Genomic DNA, 25531 nt, shown 5'->3' with positions numbered 1-25531 from the left:
AATGCTTCAGACCTGGACTTCAATATACAATGGTTCTCTCAGTTCATCCAAAGTTTCGGATTAATGTGACCTGCTTGGCAATTTAATTAAGAAATGCACAGTAATGCTCAGTGAACCTGGCGCAGATGTGGCCATCAAGGAGGCTGGAGGTCTCCCAGGATTCCCACATCTGACACCCTGAACAAAGCACTAACCCTGCAGACATGCAACCTAATTCTACAGGAATGAAACAAAGAAAAATGAGTCTACTCACCCACTTACCTCGCCAAACACGTGAACTATTTAAACTGTTGGCTTGTACTGTTAGCTGTGTGAGTCCTGCTGTTCCTCTGTCTGTCCGGGCTGATTCACGAAGGGAAAAAAAAGAGTTGGTGCCTCGCTCACGCCTCTTCCCGTTAACGCCTAAGCCCATTGAGCCAAAGCCCCACACTCTGCTGCCACTCACTCCGCTGCCCACTGTATAGGGTGGTCTCCTTTTTAAACTCATTGTTTTGCTTAAATTTTGGATTTATTTAACTACTTGTATTCTTGTTCTCCAGCTCCACAGTGGGATCTGAACTCATGTCACCCAATGAATGGACCAGACTTCTGGCTACAAGTCCTGTAACTTAACCACTATGTTACTGCACAGTGCCCACCCCCTACCCATCAACTGCAAATAACTGAATTTTATGCAGAGATTATGTCTTTGCATTGTACTACTGTTACAAAGCAGCAAATATCATGTCATATAAGTCAGTACTAATAATTCTGCTACATCCTTAATGTCATTTGGTCAATATATTCAATGTTGTTAGTTCTATACATAGTAGTGCCAGCACATTTTAAAAAAATTCATAGCACATTTGCCACTCACACAGATAGAGCCTTCCATTGCTTGAGGAGCTTTCTTTGCAGACTCAATGTCTTGTAGTGGAAGGATCCTAGACTGCGGTCCTTCACCACAGTACCTTTGCATTGGCTGCACCAAGCTCCAGTGCATCCCTCAGCACATACTCCTGTAGCTTGGAATGTGTCAGTTGGCAACAATCCTTGATGGACATCGCGCTGTGCTGTGTTTTTTCTAAAATTTTTAAATAATCTTTATCAATAATAAAAAGATACGTACAAGGAAAAAATATTGCAAAACATTTTGAAGTTCATGGTTGTTACATTCATTAATGTAAACATCTTTTGAAAAAACATAGCACCCACATGATGTGACACTCACTATGGTTGTCCAGCCTTGATCTACTGTATGTCACACCATTTAAGAAAGTCTTGCAGATCAGAATGAACTCTAGATGCTGCAAACATATGCTGAAACTCCAGAGCATCTCCTCTTCATGTAACGCTGTTCAGTTTTAAATGGGGATATCTGGTAGGGCATTGTTCATAAACAGCCAGATTATTGAAGGCATTGCATAAATGGTAACACAAGTCTGGGTGCTATTTGTGTTGGAAACAACAGCCAAGGAAGTCACACAATCCAGTTTCAGAATCTGTTTTCCAACAGAATTCCTGTTGTTTCTGATTTTATTCATCCTCTCTCTCTAAATTGCTGGCTTTATGTGACTGTCCTTGACACCTTACGAATGCAGGTGAGAGATCACTCCTTTGATTGGTGTTACAGATGATTGCTGTGGGTTGCAAGTGAATGCAGTTTAAGCAATGTTAAACTAAGCTTCTTCTGAACGTAGGTTGACAAGTTGTTTTGAATTTGGAACCCATTTTTTTCTTTACTAAGTTCTAGCAAGAAAGGAATCCTTTGAGGGAGTACAGAGGTAATACTGTAAGTGCTTCCTAGAAATTTGGGTTAATTATTTTTCTTCTAAAAGTAAAGCTATGAATTTGGACAACTTTCATTTCTAACCTACATTTTTAAGAAATAATATCTTGGTCTGAACAAAAGTGCACCCAATTCTAGGTCATTGAAATACAACATTAGAGAGCTCACTGAAGTGGAATCATTTGCTTCAGTAGTCTAATGCTCCAGGGGCTTCAGTGAAGCAGTATTGACATGTTACTTTATATCAGTACAAATGAAGCGAATGTCCCTTCATTGCCACTGGATCAGTATCCTGGAAGAATCAGTATCCTCAGCACTTGGACTGTTGTGGTAAATGCCACCTATATATGCACGAAAGGCAACGCGCAACAGAAGCACACCTTGCCCATGTCTCAAGAACTTTATCCATTCGTACTAGGAGGATTCTCAGTTGATCATTAGGAATACAGGGATACAGCAGTTCAGCAGAGAGCAATTGGAGGAGTGTAGGGACCATGGAGGGATCTGATTCCATTGGGTCTTATCCATTTTTCATGTCAGTTCTGAATTCTGACATGTATGTGGATAGGGACACTTGTCTTCTACCTGTAGTTCTAAAAGGAACACCCAACCCAACTTTTATTCCTATCAACTACTTTAAGTTTTTGTTGACAGAACAGTGTCATGTAACTGGGGAAGCATGGCACAGTCCAGCACAAATCTGGCTTTCCTGGCAGATGTTTAAGGTACATCTAGACAAGCATTTGAACCACCAAGTGCTGCTGAATGGGATTAGTATAGATGGATACTCAATGGTCAGTAGAGACATGGTGGGTCAAAAGGCTTACATTATTACTGTATGACTCAACCAGTCTCAATTACCCATCACGCATTACATATTGATCTTCACTTTCCTTTGGATAAGCAAAGCATTGATTTAGAAATGTCATTCTAGTTTGCAGATACTCCCATGGTCTCAACACTCCCTTCCACACACCTCTGTGATCTCCTCCATTCTACAACCTTTCATGATATCTATACTATCCGAAATGAAAAGTGCTTAATTTTAATCAACATTCAGCTGCCAAGCCCTATGCTCTGGAACTCATTTGCTAAAGCTCCTTCTTTTCTCCCTTCCCTTCATACTTTATACTTTTTCCTTCATACTTTATTGTCACCAAACAATTGGTACTAGAACGTACAATCATCACAGTGATATTTGATTCTGCGCTTCACACTTCCTACCTCTAGGTAAGCTGTAGGTCATAGAAACATAGAACATAGAAAATCTACAGCACAATGTAGGCCCTTCGGCCCACAAAGCTGTGCCGAACATGTCCTTACCTGAGATATTACCTAGGGTTACCAATAGCCCTCTATTTTTCTGAGCTTCATATACCTGTCCAGGAGTCTCTTAAGAGACCCTACCGTATCCGCCTCCACACCATTGCTGGCAGTCCATTCCACGCACTCAGCACCCTCTGCATAAAAAAACTTATCCTTGACATCTCCTGTGTACCTACTTCCAAACACCTTAAAACTGTGCCCTCTCATGCTAGCCATTTCAGCCCTGGGAAAAAGCCTCTGACTATCCACATGATCAATGCCTCTCATCATCTTATACACCTCTATCAGGTTACCTCTCTTCCTCTGTCGCTCCAAGGAAAAAAGGCCAAGTTCACTCAACCTATTCTCATAAGGCATGCTCCCCAATCCAGGTAACATCCTTGAAAATCTCCTCTGCACCTTTCTATGGTTTCCACATCCTTCCTATAGTGAGACACCAGAACTGTGCACAGTACAGGTGTCCCCTGCTTTTCAGACGTTCACCTTACGAAACCTCACTGTTACGAAAGACCTACATTAGTACCCTGTTTTCGTTTTCAGAAGGAGTTTTCACTGTTACGAAGAAAGGCAGCGCGCGACAAAAAATCAGCGCGCGATAAAAGGCAGCGCGTGCCCCGAGCAGCCGCTCTGCCCCGGATTCGGAGCGGCATTGCTTTAACACGTTGCATTGAGCAGCCGTTTGCAAGATGAGTTCTAAGGTGTCGGAAAAGCCTGAAAGAGTGAGGGTGTTACACTTAGCGTAAAACTAGACATAATTAAGTGTTTCGATCATGGTGAACGAAGCAAGGACAAAGTGAGTTTGGCTTGTGGAAGTTGACGAAGATGATGTTGAAGAGGTTTTGGCATCCCATGACCAAGAACTGATAGATGAAGAGCTGATGCAATTGGAAGAGGAAAGGATAACAATCGAAACTGAATGCAACTGAACACAGAAAGTGAAGCAACTGCGTGAGATTTTTGCTGCAATGATAAAGTATGACTTTAATTTTGAAAGGGTACATAGGTTTAGGGGATATTTGCAGGATGGTTTGAGTGCTTACAAACAACTGTATGATAGAAAACTGCGCGAGGCTCAGCAGTCAAGCAAGCCTTCCACATCAGCCACAGCAGACGACGAACCTCGACCTTCGACATCGAGGCGGGCAGTCATAGGAGGAGATGAGTTGCCTGCCCTGATCGACGATGAGATGACACCCCTGTGTCCCACCACCCCAACACCCGGGCCCTGGACAGATATTGTACCAATTCGCAAAGAATGCAGCGGTAGCCGAGAGGCACACAGCACATCTTTAAGAAAAAAGCCGAAATAAACATGCTAATTAATTAGGTGCCACCTAGCACGTAATTAATTAGCATGTTTATTTCGGCTTTTTTCTTAAAGATGTGCTGGGTGCCTCCCAGCTACCGCTGCGTTCTTCACGGTAATGTATTGGGTCAGCGGCCCGGAGGGTGGGGGCCACTGCACCACCCAAACTGCGACAACTCAGTCTAACACACCATAATCAGTGTGCGCAGCGCTGTTTTCCCAATTCTGGTAAGTGATACCACACTGTACATACATTATTTCTACTTTATATAGGCTGTGTATTTTTGCGTGTTATTTGGTAGATTTGGCAGCTTCAAAGTTTAAAGTTTACTGGAGAGCGCGTTTATGCCAACAGCGCTTGTGTGAGATTTTCTGCCGAGAGCGCTTGCATGAGATTCTCGCTACGGAGATCTGTGCAGGCAATCGTTGTAGAGAAGTATTTCTACTTTATATAGGCTGTGTATTTATCATATCATTCCTGCTTTTACTATATATTACTGTTATTTTAGATTTTATGTGTTATTTGGCATGATTTGGTAGGTTATTTTTGGGTCTGCGAACGCTCACAAAATTTTCCCATATAAATAAATGGTAATTGCTTCTTCTCTTTACAACATTTCGGCTTACGAACCGTTTCATAGGAACGCTCTACCTTCGGATGGCAGGGGAAACCTGTACTCCAACTGGGGTCTGACTAGGATCCTATATAACTACAACATTACCTCTCGGCTCCTAAACTCAATCCCATGATTGATGAAAACCAATGCACCTTATGCTTTTTTCAGCAGCTTTGAGTGTCCTATGGACTCAGACCCCAAGATCCCTCTGATCCTCCACACTGCCAAGAGTCTTACCATTAATACTATATTCTGCCATCATATTTGACCTACCAAAATGAACCACCTCACACTTATCTGGGTTGAACTCCATCTGCCACTTCTCAGCCCAGTTTTGTATCCTATCGATGTCCCACTGTAATCTTGACAGCCCTCCAGACTATCCACAACACCTCCAACCTTTGTGTCATCAGCAACTTTACTAAACCATCCCTCCACTTCTTCATCCAGGTGATTTATAAAAATCAACAAACTCCATGCAGAATATGACCCATCTACAAACACTCTTTGCCTTCTGTGGGCAAGCCAGTTCTGGATCCACAAAGTTATGTCCCCTTGGATCCCATGCCTCCTTACTTTCTTAATAAGCCTTGCATGGGGTACCTTGTCAAATGCCTTGCTGAAATTCATATACACTACATCTACTGCTCTATCTTCATCAATGTGTTCAGTCACATCCTCAAAAAATTCAATCAGGCTCGTAAGGCATGACCTGCCTTTCACAAAGCTATGCTGATTATTGCTAGTTATGTTATGTCTCTCCAAATGCTCATAAATCCTGCCTCTCAGGATCTTCTCCATCAAATTACCTACCACTGAAGTAAGACTCATTGGTTTATAATTTCCTGGGCCAGCTCTACTCCCTTTCTTGAATAAGGGACAACATCCACAACCCTCTAATCCTCTGGAACCTCTCCCGTCCTCATTGATGATGCAAAGATATTGCCAGAGTCTCAGTTATCTCCTCGCTCGCCTCCCACAGTAGCCTAGGGTACATCTTGTCTGGTTCCGGTGACTTATCCATCTTGATGCTTTCTGAAAGCTCCAACACATCCTCTTTCTTAATATCTACAGACTCAAGCTTTTCAGTCCGCTGTAAGTCATTCCTGCAATCCCCAAGATCCTTTTCCATAGTGAATACTGAAGCAAAGTACTCATTAAGTACCTCTGCTATCTCCTCTGGTTCCATACACACTTTTCCACTGTCACACTTGATTGGTCCTATTCTCTCACATCTTTTCCTCTTGTTCTTCACATAATTGTCGAATGTCTTGGGGGTTTTTGTTAATCCTGTCTGCCAAGACCTTCCCATGGCCCCTTCTAGCTCTCCTAATTTCTTTCATAAACTCCTTCCTGCTAGGTTTATAATCTTCTAGATCTCTATCATTACCTAGTCTTTTGAACCTTTTATAAGCTCTTATCTTCTTCTTGATTAGATTTGCAACAGCCTTTGTACACCATGGTTCCTGTACCCTACTATCCTTTCCCTGTCTCATTGGAACTTACCTATGCAGAACTCCACGCAAATATCCCCAGAATATTTGCGACCTTTCTTTTGTACATTTCCCTGAGAACATCTGTTCCCAATTTATGCTTCCAAGTTCCTACCTGATAGCTTCATATTTCCCCTTACTCCAATTAAACGCTTTCCTAACTTATCTGTTCCTATCCCTCTCCAATGCTATGGTAAAGGAGATAGAATTGTGATCACTATCTCCAAAATGCTCTCCCACTGAGAGATCTCACACCTGACCAGGTTCATTTCCCAATACCAGATCAAGTACAGCCTCTCCTCTTGTAGGCTTATCTACATATTGTGTCAAGAAACTTTCTTGAACACACTTAACAAACTCCACCCCATCTAAACCCCTTACTCTAGGAACATTCCAATCGATATTTGGGAAATTAAAATCTCCCACCACAAGAACCCTGTTATTATTACATCTTTCCAGAATTTGTCTCCCTATCTGCTCCTCAATGACCCTGTTACTATTGGGTGGTCTATAAAAAAACACCCAGCTGAGTTATTGACCCTTTCCTGTTCCTAACTTCCACCCATAGAGACTCCATAGACAATCCCTCCATGACTTCCTCCTTTTCTGCAGCCATGACACTATCTTTGATCAACAGTGCCATGTCCCCACCTCTTTTGCCTCCCTCCCTGTCCTTTCTGAAACATCTAAAGCCTGGCACTCAAAGTAACCATTTCTGCCCCATGAGCCATCCAAGTCTCCGTAATGGCCACAACATCATAGCTCCAAGTACTGATCCATGCCTAAGCTCATCTGCTTTGTTCATAATACTCCTTGCATTAAAATAGACACATCTCAAACCATCAGTCTGAGCGCATCCCTTCTCTATCCCCTGCCTATCCTCCCTTTTGCACTGTCTACAAGCTTTCTCTATTTGTGAGCCAACTGCCTCTTCGCTTTGGTTCCCACCCCCCATCAATCCTAGTTTAAGCTCTTCCCAATAGCCTTAGCAAACCTCCCTGCCAGGATATTGGTCCTCCTGGGATTCAAGTGTAACCTGTCCTTTTTGTACAGGTCATTCCTGCCCCAAAAGAGGTCCCAATAATCTAGGAATCTGAATTCCTGCTCCCTGTTCCAATCCCTCAGCCACGCATTTATCTTCCACCTCACTCTGTTCCTATACTCACTGTCACGTGGCACAGGCAATAGAGTTACATAGAATAGTATAGCACAGTACAGGGCCTTCGGCCCACAATGTTGTGCCGACCCTCAAACCCTGCCTCCCATATAAGCCCCCACCTTAGATTCCTCCATATACCTGTCTAGTAGTCTCTTAAACTTCATTAGTGTATCTGCCTCCACCACTGACTCAGGCAGTGCATTCCACGCACCAACCACTATCTGAGTAAAAAACCTTCCTCTAATATCCCCCTTGAACTTCCCACCCCTTACCTTAAAGCCATGTCCCCTTGTATTGAGCAGTGGTGCCCTGGGGAAGAGGCGCTGGCTATCCACTCTATCTATTCCTCTTATTATCTTGTAAACCTCTATCATGTCTCCTCTCATCCTCCTTCTCTCCAAAGAGTAAAGCCCTAGCTCCCTTAACCTCTGATCATAATGCATACTTTCTAAACCAGGCAGCATCCTGGTAAATCTCCTCTGTACCCTTTCCAATGCCTCCACATCCTTCCTATAGTGAGGTGACCAGAACTAGACACAATACTCCAAGTGTAGCCTAGCCAGAGTTTTTTAGAGCTGCATCATTACATCGTGACTCTTAAACTCTATCCCTCGACTTATAAAAGCTAATACCCCATAAGCTTTATTAACTACCCTATCCACCTGTGAGGCAACTTTCAGGGATCTGTGGACATGTACCCCGAGATCCTCCTGCTCCTCCACACTACCAAGTATCCTGCCATTTACTTTGTACTCTGCCTTGGAGTTTGTCCTTCCAAAATGTACCACCTCACACTTCTCCGGGTTGAACTCCATCTGCCACTTCTCAGCCCACTTCTGCATCCTATCAATGTCTCTCTGCAATCTTTGACAATCCTCTACACTATCTACAACACCACCAACCTTTGTGTCGTCTGCAAACTTGCCAACCCACCCTTCTACCCCTACATCCAGGTCGTTAATAAAAATCATGAAAAGTAGAGGTCCCAGAACAGCTCCTTGTGGGACACCACTAATTACAATCCTCCAATCTGAATGTACTCCCTCCAATTCTGAATCCACCTGGCCAAACTTCCCTGGATCCCATGCCTTCTAACTTTCTGAATAAGCCTACCGTGTGGAACCTTGTCAAATACCTTACTAAAATCCATATAGATCACATCCACTGCACTACCCTCATCTATATGCTCTATCAGGCTTGTTAGACATGATCTGCCCTTCACAAAGCCATGCTGACTGTCCCTGATCAGACCATGATTCTCTAAATGCCTATAGATCCTATCTCTAAGAATTTTTTCCAACAGCTTTCCCACCACAGACGTAAGGCTCACTGGTCTATAATTACCCGGACTATCCCTACTACCTTTTTTGAACAAGGGAACAACATTCGCCTCCCTCCAATCCTCCGGTACCATTCCCGTGGACAACGAGGACATAAAGATCCTAGCCAGAGGCTAGGGGCCAGAGGCCACATCTTCCCACCTTTATCTCTAATCGGTCCTACCTTCACTCCTGTCATCCTTTTTTCTTCACATAATTGAAGAATGCCTTGGGGTTTTCCTTTACCCTACTTGCCAAGGCCTTCTCATGCCCCCTTCTTAAGCTCCTTTCTTGCTTCCCTATATTCCTCAATAGACCCATCTGATCCTTGCTTCCTAAACCTCATGCCTTCCTCCTCCTGACTAGATTTTCCACCTCACTTGTCACCTATGGTTCCTTCACCCTACCATTCTTTATCTTTCTCACAGGGACACATTTATCCCTTACATCCCGCAAGAGATCCCTAAACATCGACCACATGTCCATAGTACATTTCCCTGCAAAAACATCATCCTAATTCACACCCGCAAGTTCTAGCCTTATAGCCTCATAATTTGCCTTTCCCCAATTAAAAATTTTCCTGTCCTCTTTGAATCTATCCTTTTCCATGATAATTATAAAGGCCAGGGAGTGGTGGTCACTGCTCCCAGATGCTCACCCACTGAGAGATCTGTGACCTAGTACTAGATCTAGTATGGCATTCCCCCTGGTCGGCCTGTCCACATACTGTGACAGGAATCCATCCTGGACACACTTAACAAATTCTGCCCCATCTAAACCCTTGGAACTAATCAGGTGCCAATCAATATTAGGGAAGTTAAAGTCACCCATGATAACAACCCTGTTATTTTTGTACCTTTCCAAAATCTGCCTCCTAATCTGCTCCTCTGTATCTCTGCTGCTACCAGGGGGCCTATAGAATACCCCCAGTAGAGTAACTGTTCCCTTCCTGTTCCTGACTTCCACCCATATTGACTCAAAAGAGGATCCTGCTACATTACCCACCCTTTCTGTAGCTGTAATAGTATCCCTGACCAGTAATGCCACCCCTCCTCCCCTTTTTCCACCCTCTCTATCCCTTTTAAAGCACTGAAATCCAGGAATATTGAGAATCCATTCCTGCCCTGGTGCCAGCCAAGTCTCTGTAATGGCCACTACATCATAATTCCATATATGTATCCAAGCTCTCAGTTCATCACCTTTGTTCCTGATGCTTCTTGCATTGAGGTACACACATTTCAGCCCTTCTACCTTACTGTCTTTACACCGTTTATTCTGCTTCTCTTTCCTCAAAGCCTCTTTGAATGTTAGATCTGGCTTTCCTCCATGCACTTCTTTCACTGCTCTATCGCTCTGGGTCCCATCCCCCTCGCAAATTAGTTTAAACGCTCCCGAACCATGCTAGCAAACCTACCTGCAAGAATATTGCTCCCCCTCGAGTTCAGGTGCAACCCATCCAATCTGTACAGGTCCCACATTCCCCAGAAGAGATTCCAATGATCTAAAAATCTAAAACCCTGCTCCCTGCACCAACTCCTCAGCCATGCATTCAACTGCCATCTCCTCCAATTCTTACCATCTCTGTCACGTAGCACTGGCAGCAATCCTGAGAACATCACCCTTGAGGTCCTGTTCTTCAGCCTTCTGCCTAGTTCCCGAAACTCACACTTCAGGACCTCATCCCTCTTCCTGCCTATGTCGTTGGTCCCAACATGTATCACAACTTCTGGTTGCTTTCCCTCTCGTACCAGGATGTCGTGCACCCGGTCAGAGACATCCCGGACCCTGGCACCCGGGAGGCAACAAACCATGCGGGTGTCCTTCTCACGTCCACAAAATCTCCTGTCTGCTCCCCTGACTATAGAGTCTCCAATGACGACAGCTCTCCTCTCCTCCGTCCCACCCTTCTGCACCACAGGGTCAGACTCAGTGCCGGAGGCTCTGCCACCGTGGCTCACACCTGGTTGGTCATCCTCGCCAACAGTATCCAGGATGGTAAACTTATTATTCAGGGGAATGGCTACAGGGGTGCTCTGTACTACCTGTCTGCTCACCTTTGCTTTCCCCCCTCTGACTGTCACCCAACGACCTGCTTCCGACAGCCTAGGTGTGACTACCTCCCTGTAGCTCTCATCTGTGACTGCCTCATTCTCCCTTACGAGTCGAAGGTCATCCAGCTGCTGCTCCAGATTCCTTACATGGTCTTCCAGATTTCCCAGCCGTATGCACTTCTGGCAGATGTGACTCTGCGGGAGAGGGGAATTCCCCCAAGACTGCCACATCTCACATGAGAGGCACATCACCGTCTCAGGGGACATTGTAAAAACTAACTGCGAGCGAGCTTGTCCTCTGCCTTTTCTCGTCGAAGCCTCTCAAGTCAAAGCCTCAAAGCTCCACTCCTTCACTGGCCCACTCACTCACTGGCCACTTTCCACAGGCCGCTTCGCTTAAGCTATCCCTCTATTTATCTGTTTGAGCTTTTCAAAATGTTTGGTCACCTGACATCGACTGCCCAATCAGCTGCGTTCTGCTGAGTCTGAGCTTACTCAAATCCTGATTGTCTAATTAACGGCTTACTGCTGATCTATTCAAGCCTTGATTGACTTGATTGCACAGACCAACTGCCAAAACTGCCAGAATCTCTCGAGTCAAAGATCCCTTGATGACTACCTTTGTGGTCCTGCTTCTCAACTTCCTTCCTAACTCCCTATAGTCTGCTTTCAGGACCGCTTCCCTTTTCCTACCTATGTCATTGGTACCAATATGTACCACGACCTCTGGCTGTTCTCCTTCCCACTTCAGGATATCGTGGATGCAATCAGAAACATCCTGGACCCTGGCACCTGGGAGGCAAACTACCATCTGTGCTTAAACACAAATATGTCCATACATGGCCTCCTCTACTGCCATGATGAGGCTAAACTCAGGTTGGAGGAGCAACACCTCATATACCGTCTAGGTAGTATCCAGCCCCTTGGTATGAACATTGAATTCTCCAACTTCCGGTAATTCCCTCCCCCTCCCTTCCCCTATCCCTATTTCACTCTGCCCCCTCCCCCAGCTGCCTATCACCTCCCTCTTGGTTCCGCCTCCTTCTACCTCCCATTGTGTTTTCCCCTATTCCTTCTTCAACTTTCCTGCCTATCACCTCCCTGCTTCCCCTCCCCCACCCCTTTATCTTTCCCCTTACTGGTTTTTCACCTGGAACCTACCAGCCTTCTCCTTCCCTCCTTCTTTGTAGGGCCTCTGCACTTTCCCTCTTCAGTCCTGATGAAGGGTTCCGGCCCAAAACGTTGACTGATCGTTTCCACGGATGCTGCCCGACCTGTGAGTGCTTCTGTGCTTCTTTCCTGCATCCACAGAATCACCTGTCTGACCCCACTTAACTATAGAGTCCCCTATCACTGCTGCCATTCTCTTCCTTTCCCTGCTGTTCTGAGCCACAGGGCCAGACTCTTTGCCACTGTTGCTTCCCCCAGGTAAGCTGTCCCCCCCAACAACACTCAAGCAGGAGTACTTATTGTCAAGGCATAGAGCCACAGGGGTGATCTCTTGCCTCTGACTCCTGCCCTTCCCTCTCTTGACTGCTACCCACTTATCTGTCACCCCAGGCCCCAGTGTGACCACCTGCCAATAGCTCCTCTCTCTCACCTCCTCACTTTCCCTGACCAGACGAAGGTCTTTGAGCTGCATCTCCAGTGACCTAACACGGTCCCTAAGGAGCTGCAGCTTGATGCACCTAGCACAGATGTGGCCATCCAGGAGTCTGGGTGTCTCCTGGACTTCCCACATCTGACACCGAGCACAGAACACCGGTCTCACATACATTCTTCCTGTCTGTATTCTATACAGACAACCTAACTCACCTTGACCTATTTTCACTGAAGCCCCATTGAGCTAAAGCCTTCCTACTCTGTCTCCCTCTATCCCATCACCTGCTCCTCCAATGCCTGCTCTATAAAGCTGTCTCCTTTTAATCGCGTCTCACTGTTCTATCTGGTTGACGTCCATGCGCTTGCAGTCATGCCCTGATCAAACGGCTGAAGAAATAACCCCTTATCCTAATATCACCTTATGAATTTGGCTTGATCCTATCAGATTGAAGTCCTATATTGTACTTCAATGAACTGCTTTGGGATGTTTATTCAAGTTAATTCTGCTCTATTGATCAGAGTCTTTATTGTGACAATTATTCTTTAATTAGTTCAGATCTGGCTCTCTGCATTCTGATAAAAACCATTAAATAGGACCATTTTCTTTCAATCAATGTAGCATTACAATGCTAAAACTATGTGTTTTCTTTCCATTCAGCTATTAACTAATGTCAATTTGATCAGAATTCCTTTGAATAATCCTCAGAACATGAATGAGTACAGATCACAATCAGAAAAAGAAGAATTATTATATATCGACTGATTCCTTCCATAACCTGGTTACTGGGCATCTCATAAGCATGCATGTGAGATGTGCTACCTAGAATCAAGCTTCCCTTAATCTACTCTCCCACATTATTGATTTAGGTTTGTGCATGCTCATTTTGGTTGAGATCTAACCCTTCAGAATATTGTAGAACCTCTACTTGATCTTTGGACCTCTTCTGCTGGGAATTCTGCTTCAGGTTGGCACATGCCCTGTAATTCTTACAATGTCTCTAGATCCCATCCTGGGTTCCTATGCAGTTACCTTGGTGTCTTACAAGATGCTTAAGGCATGATCTAAGAACTTATTTATAAAGTCATAGAGTCCTGAGTTAAAGAAACAGACCCTTCAGCCCATTGAGTCCATGTGACCATACAGCACCCATTTACACTAATCCTACACAAATCCTACTTATTTTTCCCACATTTTGATTAAAACCCTCCTGATTCTACCATTCACCTACTTGGAGCAATTTACTGTGGCTAATTAACTGATCAATCTGCATGTATTTGTGATGTAGGAGGAAACCGGAGCACCTTAAGAAACCTACACAGTTGCAGAGAGAATGTGCAAATTCTAGTCAGGCAACACCAAACTGTCGGAGCTGTGTGGGAGCAGCTTTATCAGCAGCACTATTTAAAGTCTAAATTTTAGACAGGAGCTATTTTACTTAAAAGTCCCTCGAAATATCAATCTCTGCTTTTAGCAACTGAGGAAGAACTGGGCTCCATTCTGGCCTATTGGTTCCAAGTTCAGCTGTTTACCTTTCCTACAGTCACTTCCTTCTTCCTTCTGTTCCTCATCTCATCTCCATAAATCCCAAGTAGGAACATAGTTATGCTAAGGTTGTTGACTAGCACAGGACCTGCTTGGTTATGATGCCAATGAAGAGATACTTCAATAGGGAAATGACTCATCAGATAAAGGGAATGGATGATATTTTAACTTACAAAGAATGTTATGAAAATCATTGCAAAGCTATGGCGAACTTTATATGGCAAAAATATCAACATTTTGGACAAACTACTCGGAATGGATTTGGATATTTTGGATGCTTTGGTGTCTGCTCTTAAGGAAGACTAATCTAGTCCTATGGAGTGGGAACTGCCTAGAATTTACCTGACCAGGAGCCATGAGATAATACATCGGAAATCTTGGTTAACAATATGTTTACACAGAAAAAATATCAAGGTCAAGTTTATTGTCATATGTACATGTATGCATAGGTGCAATTAAAAATTTACTTGCAGCATCATCACAGGCACATAGCATCATATAAGTAGTATTATAACAAGCACCACATACGCAAAACAAAAAGTTTCACAGAAAAAAATACTTTATGTTCAATCAGTACAATTGAGACAAAATTACCAGGAGATTTATTTGAGCCATAGCTTACTGAGTTATGAACCCATAAATGTATGCACTAAAATTTTCCTTGAGCAACAAGTTCACACCTACTAAGCCACAACAGTTGGAGCAGAAAGGAAAAGGCACTGGACCCCTACACCTCACACACATGTTCCCCAACACAGATCCTGAAATTTCACAAAGGTTTGGGAGGTCTTCAGTGTTGCGTGATGAACCACACTAGTGATGCAGTTGATGCATTAGTTTTAATTTTCTAAATTTTCTGGATTTGAGGAAGCTTCCATGAGATTAGATAATAGCAAATGTAATTCTTTTATTCAAAAATGGTTAGTGCCAGAAGGCAAAAAACAGTTAGCTCACCACTTGTTTTTGTGGATTTGGTACTTCTTTGGAGATTTGGTGCTAAAAACTCTTATAAATTTCTGTAGGTGTACGTTAGAGAGCATTCTGGCTGGTTGCCTCACAGCCTGGTATGGAGCCTCCAATGAACAGGATTGCAAGAGGCTGCACAAGGATATAGACTCAGCCAGCTCCATCACAGGCACAACGCTCTGCACCACTGAGGACAATTTCAAGAGGTGGTCTTTCAGATGCCGGCAACTATCCACTATCCAGGATCTTCACTATCCAGAGTATGTCTCTTCTCAATCATGGGCCTGAAGATGCACACTCAACAATTCAGGAACAGCTTCTTGCCCTTCTCCATCAGAGTTATGAATGTTTCATGATCACCACATTGCTATCTGTTTTTGGACTATTCATTTATTTTGCCAATTTATAGATCTTTGTCAATAATAATACATCTGTTTCTGATTCTAGGAAAATGTTGGAAGTCATGATTAAAAACATTACAGCCTGGAACTTAAAAAACACAACATAACCATGAAAAGTCGGTATAGGCTTGTAAATGGGAAATCATATATTTCAGACCAATCAGACCAATTTATTGGAGTGTTTGAAAAAAGAAAAATATTATGGATAAAGGATATTATGTACTTAGGTTTCCAGAAGGTGTTTGGTGGGTGCTAGATTAAAGATGATTTCAGAAAATGAAAGCTCATGGTGTAGAAGTTTATATATTGACGGAGGTAGACGTGTGTCAGGAAATGGAGAGTCAACATAAAAGGTTTACTTTCTGGTGAGCAAGATGTAGCAAGAGAAGTGCCACAGGCATTGCTGTAAGGGTCTCAACTTTTCACAGTTTATATAACTTATATGAATGGAAGCTAAAAGTTCAAACTGAAGCTAGTCAGGTTTAGTGAAACAGTCTAGACTGCTGAGTTCAAATTGTGACACACAAACAGGCTGCCATGAGTCAAAGTCAGGTTGAGCTAACTGAGGTCAGACACCCACCTTCAGAACGTTCTGCCAGCCAGGTCAGATGGTTGCTAGATGGGCTTGCACTGCTATTGGCTAAGCTTATATTCATAATAAGCAGGGGAATTCATTCAACCAAGCATATTCAACATGTTCAATAAACAGGAAATAGTGTTTGAGAAATTTGCTGGAATTCTTTGAGCATGTAACAGATGGGACAGATAAAGCAAAATAAGTAGATGTAGTATATATTAATTTCTAGCACAGCAGTGTGGAGAATTGGGGCAATATATAGACGTTGTTCAGTGTTTGGCCTACACCTTAAACAGAGTTAAGACAAATGAGTCTTTATTGGATTAACAATCAAAAACCATGGGGATTAGTTTCAGAGCTTCAATGTTTACCATCTACAGTATATTACTGGTTGGCAAGGGTACTGCAGCCATATATATTAATGTGTGTTCAAGCTGTGAGGAGAAAACAAAGAGCCTGCAGAGAAATATGGACAGGCCAATTGAGTGGGCAAGAAGCTAGCAGATGGAGTGTAATATGGGAAAATGTGGGGTTATCCTCTGGAAGGAAAAGTGAAATAGCAACTAATTAGTTAAATGGAATGAGATTATAAAATGCTGTGGTACGGAGAGATACTGTACGTGAGTTCTAGAATATGAACAGCAAAAGGTTGGCATGCAATTACATTAAGGAATGTCAAACTATTGAGGTTACAGGTATAGGAATTTTGGAGTGATGAAGTGATTTGGTTACTATTTCTATGGAATGATATATTTGTTTTAGAGACATTGTAGCAAGGGTTCTCCAGATTGTTTCCTGGAAGGAAGGGGTTAGCATATAAAGAGAGGTTGAGCAGGTTGTCTCAATCCTCTCTGGAGTTTAAAAGAATGAGAGGTGGCCTATTTAATATGATACATATAAGATTTTGAGGAACATTGGCAGAGTGGATATTGAGAGGATATTTCTTCAAAAGTGAAATAAGGAAGACTTACTTTTTCTGAGTGGACATTTGCAAATTGTATACCCAGAATGACATATAAATATATTTAAAGCTGATATATTCAATAAGACATTTGAATTTCAATGAAGTTAAAGGCAATGTGAAGGGAATTGTGAAGTGGTGTTGATGCTAAGAATGGATGGCTTAATTGGATAATGCAACCCATCTGAGGGTCTGATCAGTCTGTTCCTGTATTCCTGTGTGCTGTTCAGTTGTCACTACTTGGAGATGATCATTACTTTGGACTTTTGTGCTTCAAGCCAATTATGGATTGTCCAGGTCTTAGTGCATGGAAGTAAGAGCTGCTTCATTTGTTGACAGGTTGTGCAATCATCAGCAAATATTCTCACTTCTGATATTATGATTAAGTGGAAGCCATTGCTAAAGCAGATGAAAATGGTTGGGCCTGAACTCTACCCTGGGCATCTCCTGTAGTGATGTGCTGGGGCTGAGATGATTGATCTTTAAATAAACCCAAACACAATCCTTACTGCAAGGTATAGCTTCAGCCACTGGAGTCTTTACCTACTGACTTCAGAACTACCAGAACACCTAGATGCAAACTGGACCAAATGCTGCTCTGATATCAAAGTCAGTCACCCTCAACTCACCTCAGGAATTGAGGTCTTTTGTCCAAGCTGTGAGTAAAGCTCCAATAAAATCAAGAACTGAGTGGTCACAGCAAACCCAAAATTGGCATTGATGAGTAGGTATCACTTAATAACATCGTAAGCAATGGCTTCCATCACATTGCTGATGGTTGAGAGTGGACTGATTAGATGAGAATTAGGTTAAATTTGCCCTGCTTTTTTTGTGAACAGGACAGTTTTCCACATGGGTTCTCCCCCCCCCCCCACCACATACCAAAGCACACGGGTTGTTAGGTGGATTAGCCATTGTAAATTGCCCAAAGTGTGCAGATCATATGGTCATAAATCATACAGCGCAGAAACCGGTCCTTTGGCCCATCTAGATAATGCCAAACCATTTAAACTTGCCTATTCCCATCGACCTGCACCGGGACCATAGCCCTCCATATCACAACTATCCATGTATCTATCTAAACTTCTCTTAAACTTTGAAGTTGAGCACACATGCACATCTTGGGCTGGCATCTTGTTCCACACTCTCATGATCCTCTGAATGAAAAAGTTCCACTCACGTTCACCTTAAACTCTTGTAGAATGTGGGGAGAATCAAATAGGATTAGTGTAAATAGGTGGGTTAATATGGATAGAGCAGCCAAAGAGCCTGTATGACTCTGTGTTCAGGCAAATGCCACTTGTAAGTTACTAGAGGAGCTCAGACTATTGTCAATTGTGTTCAGTCTTAGATTAAGCCTCCACTGAACATACTGCCAGCCAAGTTCAAAATCTTGCCATCATTGCTTGGGCTGCTGTCAGCCGTCATGAAGAAGCTTCCAGACAAGCTTAGAATCCTGCAGGTCAAGTGTACACTTATGCTGGTCAAAGTCAGACATGGTGGTCAAGCTCACATTTGTTCTGGTCAAGCTTGAATTCTTGTTGGACAAGCAGAGCAACACACATAAAAGTCGTTGGTGAATGCAGCAGGCCAGGCAGCATCTCTAGGAAGAGGTGCAGTCGACGTTTCAGGCCGAGACCCTTTGTCAGGACTAACTGAAGGAAGAGTGAGTAAGGGATTTGAAAGTTGGAGGGGGAGGGGGAGATCCAAAGTGATAGGAGAAGACAGGAGGGGGAGGGATCGAGCCAAGAGCTGGACAGGTGATTGGCAAAAGGGATACGAGAGGATCATGGGACAGGAGGTCTGGGAAGAAAGACAGGCGGGGGAGGACCCAGAGGATGGGCAAGAGGTATATTCAGAGGGACAGAGGGAGAAAAAGGAGAGTGAGAGAAAGAATGTGTGTATAAAAATAAGTAACAGATGGGGTACGAGGGGGAGGTGGGACATTAGCGGAAGTTAAGGAGTCGATGTTCATGCCATCAGGTTGGAGGCTACCCAGACGGAATATAAGGTGTTGTTCCTCCAACCTGAGTGTGGCTTCATCTTTACAGTAGAGGAGGCCGTGGATGGACATGTCAGAATGGGAATGGGATATGGAATTAAAATGTGTGGCCACTGGGAGATCCTGCTTTCTCTGGCGGACAGAGCGTAGATGTTCAGCAAAGTGGTCTCCCAGTCTGCATCGGGTCTCACCAATATATAAAAGGCCATATCGGGAGCACCGGACGCAGTATATCACCCCAGCCGACTCACAGATGAAGTGTTGCCTCACCTGGAAGGACTGTTTGGGGCCCTGAATGGTGGTAAGGGAGGAAGTGTAAGGGCATGTGTAGCACTTGTTCCGCTTACACGGATAAGTGCCAGGAGGGAGATCAGTGGGGAGGAATGGGGGGGACGAATGGACAAGGGAGTTGTGTAGGGAGCGACCCCTGCGGAATGCAGAGGTGGGGGGGAGGGAAAGATGTGCTTAGTGGTGGGATCCCGTTGGAGGTGGCGGAAGTTACGGAGAATAATATGTTGGACCCGGAGGCTGGTGGGGTGGTAGGTGAGGACCAGGGGAACCCTATTCCTAGTGGGGTGGCGGGAGGATGGAGTGAGAGCAGATGTACGTGAAATGAGGGAGATGCGTTTAAGAGCAGAGTTGATAGTGGAGGAAGGGAAGCCCCTTTCTTTAAAAAAGGAAGACATCTCCCTCGTCCTAGAATGAAAAGCCTCATCCTGAGACCAGATGTGGCGGAGACGGAGGAATTGCGAGAAGGGGATGGCGTTTTTGCAAGAGACAGGGTGAGAAGAGGAATAGTCCAGATAGCTGTGAGAGTCAGTAGGCTTATAGTAGACATCAGTGGACAAGCTGTCTCCAGAGACAGAGACAGAAAGATCTAGAAAGGGGAGGAAAGTGTCGGAAATGGACCAGGTAAACTTGAGGGCAGGGTGAAAGTTGGAGGCAAAGTTAATAAAGTCAATGAGCTCTGCATGCGTGCAGGAAGCAGCGCCAATGCAGTCGTCGATGTAGCGAAGGAAAAGTGGGGGACAGATACCAGAATAGGCACGGAACATAGATTGTTCCACAAAGCCAACAAAAAGGCAGGCATAGCTAGGACCCATACGGGTGCCCATAGCTACACCTTTAGTTTGGAGGAAGTGGGAGGAGCCAAAGGAGAAATTATTAAGAGTAAGGACTAATTCCACTAGACGGAGCAGAGTGGTGGTAGAGGGGAACTGATTAGGTCTGGAATCCAAAAAGAAGCGTAGAGCTTTGAGACCTTCCTGATGGGGGATGGAAGTATATAGGGACTGGACAAGCAGAGTGTCAGCTGAACTCACACTGATGTCAGCCACTTCAAGTCATCCCAGACAACCTCAGGCTGCTGCCAGATAAGCCCTCAATGTTTTCCTTTTCTGACACTTTCACTCCATCAGAGTCAGCAGAATCTTCAATTTCTGCTCTATTTCTCACACTTCCACTCTCTGTCTTCTTGGGCAGAGCAAGCTTTCCTGGACCTTACCTTCCCAGCAACCTAGCATACAAAGGATTACCATTCGTATTTCTTATCATTTTTAATGACACCAGACTCACCAGAAACTGTACATGGTTCTCTCTCATCAACTTTCAATATCTCGGAAGGACCATTTCCTTGGTCTGTTGTTCCACCTCGATCTAACACTTCTCTTCTCCTGGCACTTTCCCAGGCAAAAATGATTGACTCGATGTTTTACAAATGTTCCAAAGTTCAATGTAAATTTATTGTCAAAGTACATTCAGTGTAAGTCACCATATGCAACCCTGAGATTCATTTTCTTGCTGGCATGTGCAACGAGTCTAATAATTATAATAGAATCAATGAAAGACTGCACCAACAGGGCAGACAACCAGTGTGTAAAAGACAACAAACCGCAAGCACAAAGAGAAAGAAAGAAATAATAATAATAGTAATATATAAACAAGCAATAAATATTGAGAACACGAGATGGGGAGTACTTGAAAGTGAGTCCATAGGTTGTGGGATCAGTTCAGTTATGGGGCAAGTGAAGTAGAGTAAAATAACCCCCTTTGGTTCAGGAGCTTGATGGTTGAGGGGTAATAACTGTTCCTGAACCTGGTGGTGTGAATCCTGAGGCTACTGTGCCTTCCTCCTAATGGTAGCAGCGAGAACAAAGCATGGCCTGTGTGGTGGAGGTCCCTGATTCTGCTTTTCTGTCACAGTGCTCCATGTAGATGTGCTCAGTGGAGGGGAGGGAGGGCTTTATCTATGATGGATTGGACTGGTATTCCAAACCAGGCTATGATGCAGCCTGTCAATTTGCACCTCACATCTGCAGAAGTTTGTCAAAGTTTTAGATCATGCCATATCCTTACAAACTCCTACGGAAGTAGAGGCATTGCTGTGTTTTCTTCATAATTGCTCTAATGTGTGGGGCCCAGGACAGGTCTTCCAAAATAATAACACCAAGGAATTTGAGGTTGTTGATCCCCTGATGAGGACTAACTCATGAACCTCTGGTTTCCTTTTCCTGAAGTCAATAATCAGCTCCTTGGTCTTGCTGACATTGAGTAAGAGATTGCTGTTGTGGCACCACTCAGCCAGATTTTCAATCAAAGCAAACACAAGGAAATCTGCAGATGCTGGAAATTCAAGCAACACACACAAAAAATACACACTAAGGGTCCTGATGAAGGGTCTCGGCCCGAAACGTTAACTGTATCTCTTCCTATAGATGCTGCCTGGCCTGCTGTGTTCACCAGCATTTTTTGTGTGTGTTTTCAATCAAAGGTCCATTTATTGTCAGAGAAATGTATACAATATACATCCTGAAATACTTTTTGTTCGCAACCATCCCCGAAAACAGAACAATGAATGACAGTTAAATACTAGTACCCCAAATGTCCCACCTATATGCTGATTCATCACCACCTATGATTCGGCCTATGACAGAGGTGCTACCAACAAATTTGAATATAGCATTGCTGCCGGTCAGTACTGACTGGGGTCTGCAAGTGAGTAAATCAAGGATCCAATTGCACAAGAAAGTATTGAAGTCAAGGTCTTGAAGCTTATTGATTAGTTTTGAGGGAAAGATAGTATTGAATGCTGAGTATTCGGATATACACCTTTGCTGTCCAGATGTTCCAGGGTTTAGTAAAGAGTCAAAGAGCTGGTATCTGTGGTGGATCTGTTGTGCGGGTAGGTAAAGCAGTTCCAAGACTCTTCTCAGGCAGGAGTTGATACGTTTCATCACCAGTCTCTCAAAACGCTTCATCTCTGTGGATGTAAATGCTAGTGGATGATAGTCATTGAAGCAGGTTACTCATTTTTCTTAAGTACAAATGTTGCGGAAGTCTCAACTTCCACCACAGACTCAGACCATATTGAAGCAACCCTCTGGGAGAAAGAATCCTCCTTATATCTGCTCTAAATCTCATATCCCTTATTGTAAACCTGGGTCCTCCTGTTTCAGACATCTCAGCCATGGAAAAATGTTTCCTTCCATCTACCCTGTCTATGCCCCTCATAATTTTACCTCTATCAGGTCATTCCTCTGCCTCTTCCATTTCAAGGAAAGCAAACCCAGTCTCCCCTCATAACTGAGACACCCCACCTCAGGTATCACTCTGCTGAATCTCCACTTCACCCTCTCCAGGGCAACTATATTATGTTGCTAGCCAAACTCAGATTATAGTGAGACAAGCTCAGTTGTTGTCAGCCAAACTAGGCAAGCACAGGCTTCTCTTTTTAAAAGATAACAATAATTCTGTGCTTAAATGTAACCTCAACCCACAGTTGAAATGTAGACTTCCAGATGAACATCTGACCAAGTGACTTGTTGGACAACCAGGTCTGCTGCTGGGAGATGCTGGACAGCTCCCAAATAAAGTTAGACTGCTCCCAGACATGCTGAATATAATGCCATCTGGGGGAAACTGGTGCCAGGTGTGCTTAACCTTCAGCTAGACCAGTTCAGTCTGTTGCTGGTTGGAGCTCAGGCTGCTGCCAACAAGTCAGCCTTCATCAATGAAACTGGCATCATCTTGGGCACACAGTCTTCATGTTTGCACGTAGGTGTGTTACACACAGCAAAACCAAGTTTGGAAGCATTGCTTTGCATTACATATTTTAACATCACAATTGCATCTCACAATCAATTTATACTGGAAAACAGTTGGGTTTTGTTTAAAATTGATGAGGCATCTGATTGAATTTCAATTACTTGAGGGGTCAGGGCAGAGTCAGAAAGCACATTGCATTGTTAGAACTGACCAAACCAAAAGATATCATACTCTTTAAATTTGAAAAAAAGAATGTGTGGTGTTATGCTTTGTGGCTTCATAAAATTACACTAATTCAAAGGAAGACAAGGGAGCACAAAATATGAGTCTAACTTTGGGTTTGCTTTGAGCGCTGTAATGTGACTCCATATGTAATTCACTTATATATACATATAACCCGTAATGAACTGTTTAAACAAACAAGAATGCTTAAATAACCAGTATGTACAAGATTACTCAAATATCATTGAAATATTAAATATACAACACTCCTCCCTGCTTAGCTATAAACTCCAACTCAATAGAGAATGCATCTCAACTACACACTCAATATACTATATAGTACAACCACTTTACAGACATCCACAGCAGAGTACTTTTTAAATTGTCAATTTAATCATTCTGAAGTAGTTTTACTCTTGTGAGATAACTTCTTCCCTGACAAAGGGAATCACTCTGCTTGTCAGGTGAGACTTGTGGCTGTGAAGCAATCTCAGGTTCTGGGGACTTCTCCATACTGGTTCTAGGAGTTGACTGTAAAACTGCAGGAAGTGGTTCCACCAGCTCTGGACACTTTTCTTCTACTTCTCTTTTCTTCTTCTAGTTTGTGCATTTTGATCTTAGGAAAGTGCATTCAATCACTGGAGTATTCTCTTATTAATCCTTCTATTGGTCTGACCATATCCTTTATGGTCTGATCTCTCCTCTTGGTTTCCTTATCCACATCACCAGATGACTCCTCAATTTTCATAACTCCATTGATACCTTTCTCTTTGGCTTTCCATTCATCCATCTGGGCTTTGGTTATTGGATCTAATTTTACAAGCAGCTTTTTGTCTCCCACTTGAAATTCATGCAACAACTTTAATGCATGCAGAGCAGATTCTGGTTCTTTATACTCACAAAAGCTGAATGTTTGAAACTTTTCTGAAGCTCCTTGAACTCTCTTCCAGCTTAAAACCAAATGACATTTCGCAAGTAACTGACTGATTAACATATCAGAAGCTTTCTCCGATATGTTGCCTACAAAAACTGTTGTTGTTGAACCACTGCTTTTGTCACTTTCATGATCCCTCTGAGCTGCATGGTCCATCCTTGGTCCAATATGCTTTCCACCAGAGGCTGATAGGTTGGCAACAACACCTGTTTGTCCTCTGTTGGGGAATGGTTCATGCTGTTCGGCACGGAGACAGTTGTATTATCCAGTAGTATCTTTCTTAAGTTGCCTTCAGTTGACTTCATCGTAGCATGTAAATGATGGATGAATCTCTAATCAAGTCTCCACAGTACTGGTCCTCCTGTTTTTACCACATACATGCTCAATGTGGCTTGTTGGTGGTTGTATTTCGCAGTTACAGATGTCTTTCTCACAGGAGTTATTTCTTCTCCAGTACAAGTTCTTGGAAATTTGAAAGCTTCAGTTCAGTATCTTTGAAATGCCATTCAAACTAATTTTATGGAATGATTGCAACAGCCAAACCAGTGTCTAATTCCATTTTAATTAATTTGCTGTTTACTTCCGGTGTACACCATTGTTACTTTTCACATTGTAAATCTCAAGGCTACAAAGTCCTGTTTCATTCTCATCATTATCAGATTTTTCATCAATAGGGTGCAGAATAGTGCTCTTTTTAAAACTACAACTTTTTCTTTAATTCAGCTATGTATGCTGAAATGAACTTCCCTTCTTTTGGATTCCACAATAAAACCTAGAATGTTCTGCAGTCAGCAATAGCTTTCCTTCTAAATGTTCCTGCATTACTTCAACAATATCAACAAATCTCATTTCTACTGGTTTCGTTGGAGCAGTCAAACTTTGAAGTGAACTGTATGCCTTTAAACCCAATACCCTTAGCAAATATGGTACTTGTTTTTTTATTGGCTACTTCATTTACTTCAAAGTTAGCTCAGTATACATTTGCCAGTTACCCGTGTATAATCAAGCATGTCAATCATTCCAATGTAGCCAGCCCTTCCTACCTGTTTTTTATGACTATTTATCACTCAGTACTCACACTTTATGAACACATGAATTCTTCTGTTTTCTGACTTTTAAAAAAATACTTGATCATGTCTTCCCTGCCAAAGAACACGTCCTGTGCTGCTCCCTTTTTAAACTCAAAGTTCTCTGCACATGCTAGAATGGATTTTTTGCTCATCTTTCCTCACTGTGCTTG

This window comes from Mobula birostris, chromosome 24 (genome assembly GCF_030028105.1).
Source record: "Mobula birostris isolate sMobBir1 chromosome 24, sMobBir1.hap1, whole genome shotgun sequence".
NCBI lineage: Eukaryota > Metazoa > Chordata > Chondrichthyes > Myliobatiformes > Myliobatidae > Mobula > Mobula birostris.
Note: the sequence above shows the minus strand (reverse complement) of the source record.